The following is a 19,462-nucleotide window of genomic DNA, read 5'->3' as shown; positions in this document are numbered from 1 at the left end:
GGGGAGGAAATCTTGATTTCAGATGGACATCCTCTGGTTACAATTTTATGATTTCTCATCTAAATTCCATATGGAGAGAAGTCAGTTAAACAGGTTTATGCTATATTTGTCCTTATCCCTAAAGTTAATCTATATTTTATATGTATTTATTTGATCTATTTTAGATTAATATGAACCACAAAGACTTTCCGAACAAGGTGTTGTGCATTTCTGTGTCACAGGCAGCATCTGTTCTATCTCACAGAAAGGCAGCTACCTCTGCAGACTGCCAACTCCCATAAATTTCATGGTGCCATCTACAAAAACAGAATCCTAATGGTTATATATCTATAGACAGAGATTCATGGCCCTAGAAAGGCCCATTCTATCATCTAGTTGGACTTCCTGTATATTGAGGGGCTCTTAAATTTCACTCTGTAGCCCACAAGGCAGGAGTAAATACACAGCTAGTCATCTTTATCACCTATGGCAATTTGTAATGAGCTTCAGAAACCATGCCAGGCTGGGTCTGCAGTGTGCATGTGGAGAAAGCCACAGCCTCTAAATGGAGGAAGGACATCAACAAGAATTAATGTTTCTCTCTAAACCTGTTTCTTTGAACTCACTTTCTTTCATGTCTCCCCTACTTTGACATAAAGGTCTAGGAGTCCTGGGCCTGCAACTGTGAAAAGATGCTGAAATACAGACTGCCTTCTCCTGTAGTTTAATAAGCTGTGACACTTGATGCCAAAAGTATTGGAGGACAAAGAGAATCCACCACTATAGGAAGAAAGAGTAAGATGGCAGGTCACACATTTCTGATGGCAGTTTTTTTAAGATTCTCATAGATTCCATCAAGCCTAAGCTTACTGGTGCCTGTAAAGGTTCAAATTAGACTGTCCCAGTCTGTAAGTAGTGTCAACACAAAAGACTCCAGGAAAAACACCTGACTTGAAGGTCAAGAGCTTTACAGTGTAAATTCTGGTGGTATCACAGAAAATATTCCAGGTTTAGAGAGCAGCCAAGAAACCTACAGTCTTTTGAAGCTGACTTCAGTATGGGCCACAGGTACAGTTCAAAATATTTGCAGTCTTATTTTTACATATGTGCCTGAGGATGTAAGCAGATTTTTCCCAAAGATTGCAACATCCAGCAGTTTGTTAGAAACGCTCAGATCTAAAGACACTGAGGTGTAGTCTTGCTTTTCTACTGATCTGTATTGCAGAAATGAGACTTTAAATAGAGTGAGACATGGATATGTGCTTTAAAACGTTCCAAAAACATGCTTTGAAATGCTGTACCTAGAAGTATGACATCATGTTGCCCTGGAACAAACTTTTTAAAGACTGACATTTGCTAAACTCAACCTCCAGCACTAGAGTTTGGATCAGTGGTATCAGACATGACTATCCCATTATAAATTATATGTCCATCTCTGCCGGTGATGAGTATCCATGTACATGAGCTCAGAGATGAGCTATTAGTTCATACAGGTAATATATGACAATGTATTGAATACATACTCTGTGTATGATGTTCTGTCACTGCAGTCCCTTTTTTTCCTAGGTTGCATTCATTTCTCTCTTTCATTAAGCTTGCTTTCCAGATAGGTGGTTAAGCTAATGTATTTGCACTTGGCTCATGCATTAATCTCTGCAAACTATATGGCATTTTGCATACTGTACACCTTGTCATAAATTATTACTTACCTCATAACATGTATCATTTTGTATTTCTAGCCACTCTAAATAAAGGCAAAGCGATGCATCAGCTACTGGTGACTCACAGAATAGCGTTGACAGAAGGAAGCCACTCAAACAGAGAAATAATGAAGATTTCTTTTCAATCTAATGGGCATTAGGGAAAACATTTTAAAGTTCAGCAAGTAGCTTGAATTTTAATATACAAGTTTACTAACACAACTCCTAGATCTGGCCACGAATTCTAAGAAGGATAAGAAAATGTCACTGCGCTATGAGATAAGGAGTCGTTTAATCTTCTCTGTATTATGCCTTCTTCTGTTCAGTTTTCTCTTATTAACACAAGAACAACAGGTTTCTTTAGGTCTTGAAGTATTCTTATTTATTTCCCATTGCTGAAGTTCAGTTCTGTAATGAAAAACTAACTAGCTAGGGGTTCACTCAGTGTCTATTGCTCTTTGTGACTGGTTGCTGTGGTATGAAACGAAAAGAGGAGCTCTTAATATACGCAGTAAGGAAGATCAGGTAGATCTCCTAAACTCTTCAAATAGGAGGTACAACGTACCACTGCCTGTTACAAATTACCCTAGCATCACTAATAGTCTCTCTAGAGTTGTGGAATCCTCAGATAGACAAATTTCCTAGAATCACATTGCATTCCAGTAAAAATAAATAAATCAGTAGAAGTCTTTTTCCTATCAGTCTGATTAATTTGATGTCCTTTTGTCATCAAGCAAATGGAAAATGATATTCATCCTGGTAGTCTTTTACCCAGATGCACAGTGGTAAAAAGCAAGAGTTGCAGGCTAATATATAAAGCCTTCAGGACACTAACAAAAGCTGCTTCTTTTCATAATAGTTGCAATAAGATCTGAAATATTCCTACAGTTAAGGACATGATGTTCAAACGACTGCCCTCTTGTTCGACTTCTTGGGTTTTACACCGCTATTTCAATGGTGCTGCTGCTCTTTCCCATTTTGCTGAAATCTCAGAAAAATGTTTTTGAATGAATACAGCTCATGCAGAAATCTGCAGTTCTGGTGCTCAGAGATGCTCAGATCATGTCAAACCACATTATAAATATATTTATTGAAAGTGGTTGACTAATGACTAAGTTAACCCCTGAATGCTTTAATTGTCAAATATTCTAGTAACACTTTTAAGTAACCACCTAAAGTATCAGGTAGCAAAAGAATGTCTTGTGAGACCCTCTGCTCTACAATTTCAGATGCAAGTTTGGTGATGTTCACATCCACTGAAAATTTTCAAGTCTTTTTTTAAACACCAGCAATACACCTGTTGTGAAGCATTTAGACAGATGTGGAATGGAATGATACCAGTTAACTTAATACTTAAGCAACACTTGAGTAAAAGGTTAGTCCAAAAAATCAGTGTGATTCAGTCCTTCCTAAAGGCAGAAGACTTAGTGTAAACTTTGAGAATGCTATTTGTCAGCTCTAACTTCTCTGATGAATTGTTTGTTCTATATTTTCCTGCATTCTCTCTGATACATTCTCTCTGACACGCTGCCCAGGTGTAGGATAAATTTGGAATGTCCTTACTTCTCACCTGTTTTGGTGCAGTCTCTTTTCATATGCTTGTTTTTCCTGAAGGAATGGCTGTCCTCAGGAAAGATCTAATTTTTCCTTTTCTTAGTTGAACTTTAGAATAAAATCTAAACTTTGTTTTATTCTGTGGATTCTCCCACATACATTTCTTTTTATCTCAGAAATCAATTACATCAGTTAATCATAAAGAATCTGACAACATTGTGTGATATATGTGTGGGGCAACATATAAATGTCAAGTCTTGTTGCTGCGGGCTAGAAAGGAAATGCTGTTTATGAAATATGTTTTAGGAACTGAAAAGGCCAGAGTATTTCTAGGCTGGAGTTTACTAGCAACTTAAGTGCCCTTATCCCTGAAAGCCAGGCAACACATAAGCTGAAATCAGAGTGGTGACATTTGCAATTATTTTCAAACGAATACATGCACCTTCAGGGATAACATTTAAAGAAAACAAAAACTTAGACAATAGCCTTTTCTTTCCCTCTGCCTTTCAAATGCCTGGAACAGCAAAAATCTTCTATTGTAAAGACACCATCTAGCTGTTAATAAATTAAACTAACAGATACATGCTTTTATTACATCATGGGAAAAAATATATTAATTCCTTGTTATTGCCTAAGATGTTCTTGCTAAGTAAACCTACATTTCAAAAGCACAGGACGGAAGATGGGACTAGAAGACAGCGTGTATTTCTGTTACATTTATAATGTCCAAGTGCTCTTCCCATTATTCTTACTGGAAGTCTGATAAGTTCCCGGCTAATAGCAGTAGGTCTGGTTATTGGCAAATCCAAGTAAATTTCCTTTCACTTTATATTACTGAATTTCATCTAATTCATGTTGTTCTCATTCTCAAGGGAAACCAATGCCCCCTGAGTGGTATTCTGGCCCTTTTCTATATTGAAAGCACTTCCCAGCACTGTCACTAGTAAATTTTATTGGCAGACTTGTCCTTTGTGTATCACAGATATTAGTGAAAGAAGAAAATGCGTAATTACACAGGAAGGAGAGTATGGCACAGAGATGAAAAATACTCTATTTATAGCCCACGGACTAAAACCTACCTCTGTTTTTAGTAGTGACAGTGATGTTGAACGTGTGGGTAAAAGCATGAGAGCTAATAGAACTGTGGATATGAAGACTAAAATTGTGTTCTGAGGAAGAAGCAAACCTCCAAGATCTTAATGCTCTCAATAAAGGGGACCAGATAATCTTTATCCCAGAACTGTAAGAGAGCTGACGGATGAAATCGCAAGCCCAGTAGTAAGGATTTTTAATAAATTTGTCAATGATGATAGTATTATAAGACTGGGAATAGAAAGGTAACACTCTTGTGGACAGGGAAAAACTAGATGCAGGCAACTGCTGGTTCACTACGCTGACCTCAGTAAAGCATTAGAACAGATATTTGAGGTAGGGAGAAGGGGGAAAGGTTGACAAGGGAAACGTTTATCAATTGTGATCAGGCATTTTCTTTAATATGAACTGATTTTCAAGACAATAGATTAATATGATGGACAAAACATTTGTCACAGAATTGCACAGGAAAGGTTGGAATGCGTTTTTAAACATCTTGCAGGAGCTATTTTCCCCCTCTGCAGATTCCCAGGGCATCTAAAGCAAGTTGCTTCCACTAAGATGTACTAAAGCATGAAATGGAAGTGACCCAAAGACAATCCAGCCTCAAATGGTGTTTGCTACAAAACAGATTGCCTGCTGATTGCGGGGCGGTAGAGAAGAACAAACAGAAAGAAAATCAAGATAGCAGAGCCATTCTCTCCACTAGCCCTTTTCTATGCCTATGTCTCCTTGTATGAGAAGAAACTGGTTCAAATTGCTAGGCAGACTGGAGGATTGCTTTTCCACGGTCCTGTCTGAACTGCTAGTTTTTCATTCCATCCACTCTTGCACAGGTGAACTGAGAATCTGGCCCTCTGCCTCTAAAAGAGCTTATGCTAAATCTGAAACCGAAACAATAAATCCTTTTTATGTACCTCATGAAAACAGGATTGTCAATGCAGCATCTGTATGTGAAGTTCACACTTTGTGTGTGTGCTATTCCCGAGGAAGAAAAAAATATATGTTATCACTGAGGATTTTATTGTTTGTTTTCATCAAACCTTGACCAAGTGAAATATTATCAGGGCAGGAAAGTGAAGGTACATCAGCTGTGAACTAGTGATGAGCTTTAAATATCACAATCTGTAACCTTCTAGACCTCAGTCAGTACTCTACAGCATCTGTCTTTGAAGCTATGCTATCTATACCTACTGTATTTCTCTTCTGCACCTTTCCCTTGCTGAAATACTTCTAGCTGCTGAGTGAAAATAAATCTACACACCAAGGAGGCCTTGCTGGGCATTCTGGGGACTTAATGCCTCGACTAAGAAAATGATAAATGACACTCATACTGTCCTTTAAAAGGGGTTGGCAGAAGCTGCTGCAGAAGATCATCATGCCATTAATACAAAGTGCCGAAAGCATAACTTTGTATCTCAATCAGTAATGGAACAACTGATAAACATTTATTTTCTTAGCTCTTGTTTGAGGCTAGAGAACTAATGTTGTACTGATGTGTTAGGGGGGGAAACAACCAAAAGCCAATTTTTTGGTTTTGGGGTTTTTTTTTAAGAAGTGTAAGAATGAGTCTCTTCATGTCCTTCTTTTTAAATTACAAATATTTAGCTTATCGATTTCCCTGCACATCACAGATGATAGTTTTTACAAAAGGGAAACATCATTTTCTTACTAACAGTGTTTGAGTTTGTTTCTTCTCAATTCAAGCTCAGATGTAAAATAGAAAGAGAAGGAAGCAGGTAAACCAAATTGCTTAGACATACAGGGTTGTACATTTCTTTGGGTTGTGCCTGTATACTGTTGGGCCAAGGGCTCAAAATGAAACTCTTCCTGATTGTTGCTCCTCAGCAGTGTAGTCTTTAAAACAAAGAGTGCGGAAAATCACACAAAATAGTACAATCACAAAGTGGCATTTATGGAGGTGTGGTGCAAGTGGGGACTTGGCAGAGGCTGAATAAGGAAAATGAAAGAATAAGGAATGAGGAAAAATGAAGGAAAAGTAACGCTGATTGAAGTGCTATGGAAACTATTATTGTTTTTCGTAAGCAGCAAAGAAGGGAAGTTGGAAAGAACTTTGCTAGCCAAACCGAGAGACCGCTCTTAGGATCGTTAAGGGGGTCCAAAGGTAAGTATCTGTATCAAACCACTCTTTAGAGACAGTGGCATGTGAGGCTGATGTTCTGGCTTACACACAGGGACTGAAGTGGGATTGCTCCTGTTCTAGATGAATCTCTCGAGAGTAACATATTTCAAGAAATTACAATACCAAAGGCACTTCTGTGTTCACCTCTTTTGTTAAGAATTACTGGCATTAGAAATATGTAATCATAACATCGAGGTTAGTGCACCGGGAAAGGAATACTATGACACATTTCCTGCCCGAGTACATTTTCAAAGGCCTTGATCTTGGTTATTTTGCTTAGTAAAGGGTAGGAACTACCTGCATACCAAACTCCTGATTATCAGCTGAAGGCAAATTTCCATTCAGTTTTTGTCCACTACTGCTTAAGCTGTACCTCTCATTGATAAAAAAAAAAAGAGGTCTTATAGGGCTCTTGATTTTCATCCTAGAAATGCACACCTAAAAAGGACTTTAGACTTAAAAAAAAGGCTAAATCAATTTCATCACTACTACTATGTCAGTTACTTCAGTGCATTTTCAGTGTTTCAAGCCAGCTGCTGTTTACAGCAACATTAGTAGCTACGTGACCCAAATACTTGGTTAATTTCTAATCTTTATTTTTTACTGGCCTGCGTGGATGTCTTGCTCATAAGAATCAACCTATATTGACTGATTTGAAAGTGCTGATCTCCCAAGCATGAATCTAACCCGTTGGTTTAGTATGGCTTTCTTTTGAGTGCTCGCTCTCACGCTTTGATTTTGTTTTCTGTTTTATTTGACATTTGTTTCTGGTAGAACGGGGAGAAGGAGGCAGAGACAGCACAGCTGCAATTGTTAACTAAAGAAACCCTCATTTTCCTCCTTGCACAGTACTTTCAGCTTCTGTCATTTTAAGCCATCGCAGCTTCGCTATTTGCCTAGGCCTCCCCCACTCAGAGTAAGGCAAGAGCTAGGTTTGCACCCAGATTCCCAGAGGTGAGGAAAAAAAACATCATCAATTCCACACTGGATAAAGGGATTCAGCTGAGCCTAGACAGAAGCACAGAAACGGGCATGTCTGCCAAGATGCAGAGGTCCACAAACATAGAAGAAAACACAAAAGAATATGGCTTGCGAATGGAAGCAGTGAAACTGCCACAGCACAGCAAAAGTAGGATAAATATAAAAGACAACCCCAGAACTGAAATACTCTGAAGTCTGTATTGTCTTTATAGTATAAGTCTTCCCCTGCTAAGTGCTCCCTCTGAAGGGACCTCCTGTCAGACAGAAGAGAGAGGGAAGGTGCACGAATGAATGAACCCAGGGCAGCTCTGCTGAAATGATCACCAGAAGGGTGCAGCCAAACCGCACCAACTTGGGAGGGTCTGGTTGTGCCTGTAGCCATCTACGGCTTGCTAAACACAGAAACTCAAGCTCATATACACCAGAAACTTTTCCTGTTAAGATACATACAGTTCTTTTGCAATGCCACCATGTCTTTGTAGGCATTTATGGAAACTTATATTTAGACTGGAGATCTTTTTGTAAGTGAGAGTTCATGGTTAGCATGTTTGAACAGTAAAGCTTCCTTCTGAGAGGGAGAAACCTTTTAATGTCAGTGTGACACAGTTCCTGCCTGCTCCGTGTGCCTGATGGGTGGGGTTGGTTATTGCCCTAAGTGTTCCTCTCAGGCAGGTACAGTTGGTTCTGTGGAATAAAGCTAATTAGATCTTTTTGCAATATTGGGTAGGTTATTGCTGCAAAATTTGACCTGTATCTGTGCTTAGCATGCATTCAAATTATACAATGGTGGTAAAAAGGAAAAAAATACATTAGTTTTCCTATACCTTACTCTGTTTTTTAATAGAAAACACAATCAGTGCTACCAAGTACAATATTCCCTGGGTAAAGCACCACTCTACTGCGTCTACCTATTTATTGTTTAGTAAATGAATATTGGCTGGGTAAGTACTACACAATGTAGTTCAGAAGTGATGCAACATTGCCACCATGTGTTCTAGCCTGAGCATTATTTTTGTGTTATCTGTACAATTACACTCCTTCCATGTTATTTTAGAAAAAGAAAAAACAAAAGAGTAACTGAGTATTTTCTCCCTAACATAATAGTTTTTTATTTGGACTTAGGTACTGGAAATTGGTGCCCAAACAAAGTATTTTGCAACTCTTACACGATGCTCAGTGAGCACAACATCAGTTTTCGAATCCAGTTTCCCAAACTAAGTCATGTATTTGCTCTCACCCTTTTAATCTTTCTTGTCTCAGAAAAAAAAAAAATTTTTTTTTGGTTTTAGTGTCCATATTTCTCTTTCTTTGTCAGCTTTCCCTTAAGCCCTGCCCGTAAACCATCTCTTGAGCGATTCCAGTCAGTTAACAGTGCACTTGGGATTCTCTTATTGGTCTGCTGTATTCATGAGGCACAACTTGAGTTATTAATTAATGACCCCTGATCTAAGTGGAAAACTCAAGAACTGAAATATATCACCTTATTTTTTTATAAAGGTACTGGCCTTAATATTTTTGCTGAATTTGTAAGGCAGTTTGATTCCAAGAGCAACCAAATGAAAATCACATTCCAGTTATAGCGGGAATGATTATCCATATATCACTGTCTTTTATGTTTCAATAGAGTTTCCGTCTTTGGTCTACTCATCTGTCTTTCAGAGGGGTGAGGTCTTGGTTAACCAGGTCTTAGTTAACTGTGATGTTTGATCTCAGAGCTAAGATAGTTCCCAAACCATCGATGTTTGTCTTTTAATAAGAAGGGAGTGTACATTTTTCCTCTTGATGAAGAAGGCTAAGCATTCAAAATAGAACCCAAATGCAATCACAATACAGTAATGTGAATGCACATTGTATTTTCACTATTTTTAACTTGGTATAACTAAAAACAATGCATACATGTATGGCATCTGTGATGACAGGAAAGAAGAATTTAAAAAAGAAAAAACATCTTTTTGTCCTAATGCCTACTGATGGGAAGTTACAGGACTACATCGGACCATTCATGCCACAGATGCAAGGAGCAAATATGTGTGGGAAAAAAGAAACATTTGTTTTCTCAAGTACATTCACTGACTACACTCAGTCAGTCAAGCCTAATTATCACAGGTTCACTGAAGCTGCAGTCCCCAGTTGGTCCAAAAGACTGTCAACAGCCAGTTGGGACCAGGAGACAGTTACTGGGTTAACACTTTCAACAAATAGACTCCCTGAGTGAGCCACAAGTGGATTTGAAAACTGTCCTCAAGAAAAGTGAATCTTTGCTGAATTAAATGGTGCACATTCCATCTCTCTGCCTAACGTCAGAGGATGTCATCCGGCCATTCTAGTTGCTGGCTTTGCCCATCTCTAAGTTTTAGTCAATACTAAATATTTTTATTGGTACATGAGCCTAGAGAGTGCATCTGACAGCGCTCCTTACACGCTAATCTTTGTCAGCCCAATTCTATCACAATTCAAAATGCTAATTATTAAATCAAAGCTCTAAATAATATAGGACCCACTAGCTGAGAACATGCAAGTCTTGTTATACAGCATTCACAGCTGTACATTCTTCAACTCTTAAGATTCATTTCCAGCGCAGATTCACCTTCACGCAGCTGCAGGAAAGCTTCCTCTGCCATCCTGATTCTTTCCCTAACCATACATGCCAGCTTCCTTTTATAAACAGGTCCCTGACCAGATTGCTCTTCTCCAAGAAATCAGAATAGAGAACATGAAATAAGAGTATTGATCCTCGCTTGTACTATTTTTTTTCCATTGCTTATGACCTTGGGATATTAGAAATATGTGTGATAATATTTTATCTGAATTCAGACAGCTATGAGTGAATGCAAAAAAACATACATTAAAAAGCAAAGATCCTCTGGTGGGGACTCTCTCTTTCCTTTATTATTCAGTCCTTGGGTATTTCATTCTACAACTCACCAGGAAAGGTCCAGCAGACCTCAGTACGGAAAATACTGTGCAGGTGATTATATTCCTAATAGGCAAGATCCATCAAGGAAGCTAAACTGACCTAGTCGTACTAGTTCAGCATGACAAGAAAATCTGCATTATCAACAGAGACAAATCAAGAAGATTCTTAGTATTATTTCAGTGATATAATGTAACATTATTAATGATACAAGAAATGTACATTATTTGTAATAACATAGACTGCATTATTTCTTTATATTTGTTGTATTTTGAACATCTGAATTAATAATGTCATTTTAAAATCTTATTCTTAGCAAATGCAGCAAATATAATTGTTTTCAGCTAAGAGCTTGAGGCAAAATTAAGGTTTAAGAAGCAGCTAGTTTACTGTAGATGCTATACAAATATAATGTCAATAGTTCCTAGGTAAGCAACTGTTTGCGTGTCATCTGTGAAGGGATGGAGAATCACATCCACTTCTCTTTTCAACCCAGGACCAACAGAAATTAGATCTGAAGCCTGAATATTCCCAAAATTGGGTCTGTGTTGGGATTTTGGGCTCTGGTTCAGTCTCTAACAGGGGTACAGGCTCTGAAGTTTAGCTCGTATTTCTCCAAAATTCTGACCAGGGGAGACTTGTTTCAGACTCTCTACCTAAATTGGCTTTTTGTTTACTCCATTTAGCCTCCCTTATATATAGAACACTCTAATAGCTTTTATGTCACATGCTCTGCAATGAACAGATAATTGCGTCAACCCAGCAAGAGCATGACTCACTAAGTGAGCAATATCCATTTTCAACAGGGCAAAAATATCAGTATAGGCCCACTTAATCGTTCCATGATACAATTTAGCACTGCTATAGTATGTATTAAATTAATTAAAAGGCTTTCCTCCCCATCAAAGGTATAACCAAGGCAATTTGCTTCCAAACGTAATCAAGAAGGAAAGCTTAGCAATATGAGCTATTTTTTCATGTGGAAAGTTAATTGATTTTCTATCATTTTGTTCCTCTGGGATTCAAATGAAGTTGTTGTTCTTTTATGTGTAATTGGTCCGCTTGAGCTTTTAGAGGTTACCTGAAAGTAGGCCAGCAAAGTACTTTTTTCTCCCCTTCTTGTGAGAGATTGTATCAACCATTATAAAAATTGACCTAGAGGCCACAGAAAACTCCAGAGAGCATAAAACAATTAACATTTAAACTAGAGAAACTTTACTGTGAGGTAGCAACCAGTTTCCACTCTTACTGAATACATGAGCAAACGTCTTTCTGAATGTTAATAGGATGGCGATGGTTTGAAGAAACATAGATATTGTTTCCTCAGTGCTTGGCACTACAAATAAAATTCCATCTGGAAAAGAAAGGTTAGGAAAGGTGAACTGAAAAGCAAAATTGAAAACTCAATTAAAACCAACAAGTGGCAAATGGTCTAGGCACTGATGGTACCTCCTAGCCATTCCTTTTGGGAGGATGGGGTGAGGCAGGGTTACATGGAGGTGTAGTTTGGAACATTAAAAAAAAACATATATATATATACTTTCTTTTCTGAGGGAGCCTCTTGGTAAGCTGCAGTTCACTGGAAATGTCTCAGTGAATTGGAATATAAGAGTCTAATTACAACCGACAAATGTTTGGTATGTTGCTTCTGATTCAGTTACAATGGAGTGGAAGTACCAAGAGGAATTTGTAGTGAGCAAAAGACAGAATTTTTTTGAAGTTAATTGAACTGAGCTCTGTTCTGAATTATTTAAACCGGCAGCATCACCCCGATTTGGATAATAACAATATTGCATAAAAATACAGGCTTAACTTAATACACATCTATTCAAATTGATGAGTGGCCAACCAAAGGTGTTTCAGTGGCCTCTTCAGCTCTCAGCAAGGAGAAGGTTCCCCGCGCCTGCTGAAAAACATGGTGATGCCATATCCTGTCCTATCTTATCTTATCTTGATTGCTGTCTAATGTGACAGATAAGACCAGTAAAGGTAAGAAGAATAAAGGGTAAAAGCATGCCCTGCACATATAAATTTGACAGTGTTTTTGGATTCCAGAGACAGTTTAGCTTCACATACTCCAAAGTTAGATCAAAGGTGATGTCATTTATTTAGGTGAAGAGGCAAGGCTGAGCCATGAAGGCATGACACATAGATCCATATGCAGATACAAATTTTCTCAAAGCCCTAATGTGGCTCTGATCTAACGTGCCACTTCAAACTCACTTCTAACTTAAGCACTACTGCTTTTTCAAGAGCAGAAAAAAAAACCTTCTCTCCTATCTTACTATGCAGTTGTAATGTAATCAGACGGTTCAGAAAAGCAGAATATTAAAATAATGGACCACTTCACATTTTTGCAAATGCTGGCAGTGATAGTTCATAAATGGATGGTCCAGCCTATGTGCAAATCAACAGTTTGTAGAGATGCTCTGGAGCTAGAACAGTCGGACTGAACCTGCACCACCCAGTTGAAAAATACTTTTTTCAGTTACAAAAACTGGAATCCCAAGATGGTAGCCAGCATATGTAAAATACTTCAGACTTCAACCATTCATTCTCGTGTAAATTAGACTTAAGAGGGAGAATATTAATCAAATCCATTTCCTAGCTGATGCAGTATTTTGTCCCTGTAGCATATTCTCCAATACTTCTCCAGGCTTTTTTTAATGGACCTTAGCAAATTATCTCCTCCAGCTTCCCTTGTGTTTCTTCCAGAGTCTAGCAGATTTCAGCAAATGTTTACCTTTTTTTAAGTAGTAATACTACTTAGGAATAAGTAACTTATTTTATTCTTAATTCCATCACTTCTGTTCAGAGCACTCCAATTTATTTGTTTTCAGTACTACTTTTGAAGAATGACCTTGATCTGTTGGTTCTGGGGCAGCCTAAAATGAAGTGAAAAGTATAAAAAAAAATTCCAAAAATGAAATTTTGGAAAGTATGAAATTAAAAGCAGTAGCAGATAAACACTCATTTGGACATTTGTGATCAGGGTCTAATGCTATGAATTGGTAAATGCCCTCAATTTCAAGTGACTTGTAAAACATGGCTCATAATGAGTAATATTACCCTTGGAATAGCAGCCAATTAAATTTGGATAGCTTGCTTGCCAGCACATTCATGCATCTGGGTTTTTTCTGGGGGGGGGGGGGAACTGTTATTCAGCCAGCTCTTTTGACAACTAGGATTCTCATACTAATATTGCAGAAGAATCACAAACAAGACAGCAAACATCACATGCAGCGCACAGTCAATACCCTGCTGTCCAGCCAACCTCTCTCCCCATTAATTCCCTTCTTCCTGCTCTCAGCAGAAAGATATCTGCTGCGCCATTATTTTTTATACAATCTACTTTATGAATGTTCATGAATGACAAATATATCTGTGGAATTCAAGAAGTGTTTCGCAACCCAAAACAAAGAGCCTTAAATGCATTGCAGGCAGGAAGTGTTACTCAGCTAGTGCTAGCTGTCAGTGTTTTTGACAGTCTGGCTTTTGAAATACACTAGTTAACAGAATCCTTGGTGGGCACAGGAACTGAAGTGGGAGCAGCTGACTTAAACAAAGGCAATCTGGAATTAAATTTTCATTCAGTAAGCAGGCTGACCATCATTTGTATTTTTCCTGATTGTTTGTTTTTGAAAGCTTTGCAAATGCCAAGCTTGTGCATGAAATGCTAACGGTGCTTTGATTTTTCCTGGCCCAGACACCAGCCTTCCATCTTTTTTACTGTAAAATTTTATCCAGCAGGAAGGTAGCTCATTGGATTAATGTAGTGTCTTTTCATGTTTAGGGAAGCCAGTTGTAAATCTGACGTAGGAAAGACAAAAACAAAAGAAGGAAAAGAGGAAAACATTCAACATTTCTCTCTTAAAGAACAAATGTGCAATCTGCAGCAAATCTAAATGGCAGAATCAACACTTCTAAGTAAGGGGTAGTATTTGTCCTCTAGCTATATTATTCTGAGATGCGCAAGCAGCATAATAAATGACACTTGCCTTCTCCTAAGAATTATGCATACCCTATTACATATTACATGATTTTATATGTATGGACAGAAAAGTATATGGATTCAAGAAAACCTATGAAACTTAAGGCTTACTTGCAACAAGTACACACTTTGACTCCAGAAACAGTGGTGTCAGCACGCCCAACCACAACAGCTACAGCAGAGCAAATTCTGTTATAGTGCACAATATGACGAGGCTAAAGCTTTAGTTAATTTATGGTGTTAGCAGTGCCACGAAATTCACTGAAGAATCCCTCACAATTTCTAATCTCTTTTTAATGGGTCAAAGATAATTGTGTTGTAAATCCAGATAAATTACTAAATGATTAAACTAATTTTTCAATAGGGCACTGAAACATTTTTGAGAATTGTATCAAGTCAACAGTATTTCAGTGTTTGCATTTGGTTCACTCTCTAAAGATATGATTTTCCATTTAATTCTACTATATTTACAGTTATTTTATAGAACATTATTGTACTCCTATAGGATGCAGTTATTCTAATTGTTACATTCTGTAGGTGCTTTTTATACAGGCATGTCCCAGACTGCTTTGCTTTTTGCCGTCTGCATGGGTACTAAATGGTTGCTTGAGAAATGTTTGGTTCGATATTTTTAGAGTAATTTCTACTTCCCTAAAGTCTGGGAATATCTGAATATTCCCAAATATATCAAAGAGGGCTTTGAATACATAGAGTTGTTACAGCCTGCGATTCAGTGTGAAGTTAGATTTAGGGATTTTTTTCAGATCCATCTTTGCTTATTATTTTAAAACATGTTTATGCAGATAGATGTACTGAAAAAGACACCACAGAGCACATAAAATTATAGATCGTTAATCAGGGGGATTTTATTATCTGTCCTTTTTGGAAGTGCTGTAAATGAGACAAATATTTCTGCATTTTCATAAGGCATTAAAATTGATTTCCATTTTAACTGTGGGGCACTGCAATTGCAAATAAACTAGCCTGTCTATAAAAATGACAGTATCTTCTAACACTTCTTGCAAACTTCTCATAAACCAGCACTAAAGCTACCTCCGGTTTAACTCTGTGGCATTTCACAGCTCATACACCTGCGACTTTGCCTTATGGTACCTTGCCAACACAGACCAAGATGTCACCTCCAACGGCCCGATCATCAGAAATTTACCAAACTCATCATACTTTGGCAAGTTCTAGAACTCAAATCAATACCATTTCAGAGAAAACAGTTGTTCTTGTTTTCACAAGGGATAGGCAGACATTTAGCACCTGGGAGAATTTAATGTGCCAGGGATTGGCCTAGCCAACCTGCTTTTCAGCGAAGGGGTCCGTGGCCTCCACGAGGAGCCCCAGGACACATGCGGCACCTCACACCCACCTGTGCTAACTGACGCTGCGCCACAAGAAAGGCCACCGTGGTGGGAATGCCCTTAGCTATCACAAGAGCTCATCTCTGTGGTGCGGGGAACTCATCTCGTGAGGCCAGCCTGAACCCTCATCAAGGCCTTCCTCACCTCACTATGCAACGTGATTGGTCCTAAGCTGAACCGTAGACTGTGAACTAGGTGGTGAACTTTCTGTTCAGCATGCAGCCCAAAGAGGGGAACAGGTCCAATGAATCTATGTCCCACCCTTGCCAGTCCTCCCTTTTCCATTTGGCACCTTCAGAAGTATAATGTTCACAGCAGTTGTAACACAAATCTTTACATACGGAGCACTGCAGAGCAGAGGTGAATAGCCATAGTCAGCTAAATTATTCAGCAGGTTGGAGAGTGCATGGAGCCCCAGTACAAAACCGCAGGTTCAGCTTCTTTGGTCAGTTTAATTGACTTGTCTTATAATCTCTTTACAATGCTGTAAGAATTCGCACCTAAGTGGAGCAAAGCTATCGCTTAGATTCCTGAGTAAAAACAAAGCTATAAAAAACCAATAGGATATGTATCAGCCTGCTATCCAAGTAGACCATTTGATATCAAGTGGCTGTTTAGCCAAACCATGAGGCTGCTGAATAACTAAGAATTTGGTCCTATTTTGGTTTCTGCAACACGAAAATCTAAATCTAAGCTCAGTTCCATCACTAACTGAGAAAATCCTCCTTTGTAATGAAGAATATGTTTTTACAGAGAATATGAGGTCTTTTTAAAACAATTCCAAGATAAAGTCAAGTCCATTTCTGATCCTTGCCAAGATGCAGAGGAAAAAAAAAACTTAAAGAAGGCGGAAATTAATAGTATCTACATACATGCTCAAGTTTCATGATTTGAACATGCCTTGAAAAGATAGCTGATATTTTTGTTAAAGCAAAAAGCCAACATTCCAAACACCCAGCACTAGAGGAACCCTCTAAAATGGCCTGTGTAAAATTAGTAACTGAACAATTAAGATATGATTTTTACATTTCATTTGCATTGGCTCTGCATTTAAATGCTTTCCCATAAAGATAATGAGTCATATACATTGCTTTATATTCAATAAAGTTGAATCAGGAATTGATTTGGCTCCATATTCTTTCAGCTACGACTGTAAATACCAGGGTCCTGTCTGCTCTGTATGAATATAAATGGCCTCAGTGGAGTTCTGCCCGGTTTATAGCAGCACAAAATCAAGGCCAGAGGATCAAAGGGTCTTTTATGTAAGAGCAGGTGCTTGTTTCCATGCCACCTTCTTCAGAGTGCTCTGAATTATCTGGCGAGCGCTCTCCACACTAGAATTATTTGCTTTCAGTGGTACTGCATGTATACAGCTGTATATAATCATACCTGTATCATACCTGTGTGCACTAACAGAAATATATTTAAAACTATAATGTCTGAGTCAGAGCTGTCTGCACCTCTTTTCATTTTCTTAATTGTTACCTTTTTCTTGCACCATCACTTAGCTCCGCAAATAATTACTCTTCCTACTACATTCATGAGGAATAACTCTTGAGCATTAATACCCATGCTTGCACCATGGCCAGTCAAGGAAGCAACCCTTTAGATACCTGCCCCTGTGGAAGAACTACCTCATTTGCCATAGAACATGGGGAGCTACTCCCCATGGCCCAGGATCCATCCAGACTGTGAGAGGAAACCGCCACTTTCCTTCTGCAAACACCCACCTAAGCTACAAGTTTAACACTGGCAAGCTCTCTGACTGGTTTGGATTCATATGTCCACTGCGCTGTAGACATTAATGAAGTCATGGAAACAAAGGGATTAGAGAGATGCATCAGACAGACCTGATTTCCAGTGACTCCACCAATATTTGAGATTCTGCAGTTCAAAATTGTGGTCAGTGTGGTAGGAAGCAAATAGCATTCTCTACCGCAATAATCTCTCAGTTAGTTCCCACTGGCGCTTGAAGAGTTTCCCGTTCCATGAGTGTTTTACTTGAAATGGCTTTGGAAGGTTTAGAAAAGGCATTAAATAGAAAAGCAGGATGTCCCTGACCAACCCCTGCTGGAAATTTAAAACATTAAAGAGATTACAAGCTACAAGAGAAGAAACACATAATACTATTCAGACTCTTTCAAAAATACTGAAACAATTCCAGGTAACCCACTGCATATACGTGTATAAAATTTAAAATGCACATAAACTATGTTCTTAAAAATGAAGATTTGTTAATTGAGAAAAGGAAAATACGGCTTCTCTGTGCAGGATAATCAAAGGAAAGGTACATAAACAAGCCAAAGACAACCACAGAAGCAGGTCAATAAAATGAGATGTTCAGAAAATCTCGCCTACATTGCTTAATCTCCACTGCGATATTCATCTCTGTTAATAAATAGCAAAAATATAACTCATGGGGGGTGTAAATATAAGTGGATTATCCCCATTTTCCTGCATAAGATGAATGAATAAAGGGTTCCAGTTTTGTTGGGATATTCTGCAGTAAAGAATCAAACAGAAGCATACGATCAATATACTGAACGACACTTATGGAGCATAATATGTACTCTGAACATTTGGTAAGAGAATCATCTGCCTATGAGAGAAGGAACTGAATGGCTCAATGTATTCCTAATGTACAAGGAAAAATTGTTAATGAAATGAATAGAGAACACACTTAAGAGATTCCAGAGTTGACTTGACCTGAAGATCATTATGAACCCTTGGACAAGTTTTGTCATTGACTCTAGTGGTAATAAGACTCCAGTAGGACTGATTCATAGTTTGTTTGTCCTATACCTTTCTATAAAATACACAAAAAAGAGTACCAAATAAATCATCAGGGAATCATTCCACAAACCCACAAAAGTCCATCTCTTTTTAGGCCAATTCTTTGTCTGTAAACTCTGTACGCAGTGGCCTCTTAGACTGAGGGTTCATTATGTATCTCTGCTACACATATATATGTTAAAGGAGGCTGTCCTCCTTATTCCTCTGGCAAGGTTTTTAAAGGCTGACCTTGGTATCTGTGTACAGTGGTTCTCAATTTCTTCTCCTGGTGTTGCTCCTGGAGCTCTTCCAGAACTTCCTTCTTATCCCTCCTATTTTATACACAGCATCTATGTCCTACAGAATAAGATAAATTAAAAAGTAGATCTGCTTAGGAATTTTTAACTGAATGTTTTACTGGAAACTTGCAGTTATTTGGGTCTGAAGATCTTCATTCAAAATATCCTGCGTTCAACAAAATTCTTCATTCAATTCAATACAGTCCAAATTAAATATATATATATATATATGTTTCCCAAACAACAGCAAAATCTGCTATACAGCCAATTCCATCAAAATCTGTTTTAACTACAGGACCAGTATGAGTGTAGATGTTAAAAATACTTTTCTAGTTACCTGCTACTAACAAGCTCCTATACAGGCCAACTTTGTTACACAGCATACTTCCAGTTTTATAACAGTCTCCTTTAACATTTTAGCTAAGACTGTTTGCTTTTCTGTTGTTAATCTCACTCTTAAATTGTATCTATCTCCCTAATCAAAGTAAATAGCATTCCTCAAAACAAATTTGGTTTTCAGTGATACATGATTTTAGTCTACAAAATGACTGATTCAAATAATTTCCTTTGGAAAAACAAAGCACCTTTTTTCGCTCTTATAAATTGCTGACAATGGAGCACCTGGACTTACGGATTTCATCCAAAGCCTTTAAACAACATATGGTTT

This window comes from Struthio camelus, chromosome 5, assembly GCF_040807025.1.
Source record: "Struthio camelus isolate bStrCam1 chromosome 5, bStrCam1.hap1, whole genome shotgun sequence".
In the NCBI taxonomy this organism is placed as follows: domain Eukaryota; kingdom Metazoa; phylum Chordata; class Aves; order Struthioniformes; family Struthionidae; genus Struthio; species Struthio camelus.
This window is presented reverse-complemented; position numbering follows the sequence as displayed.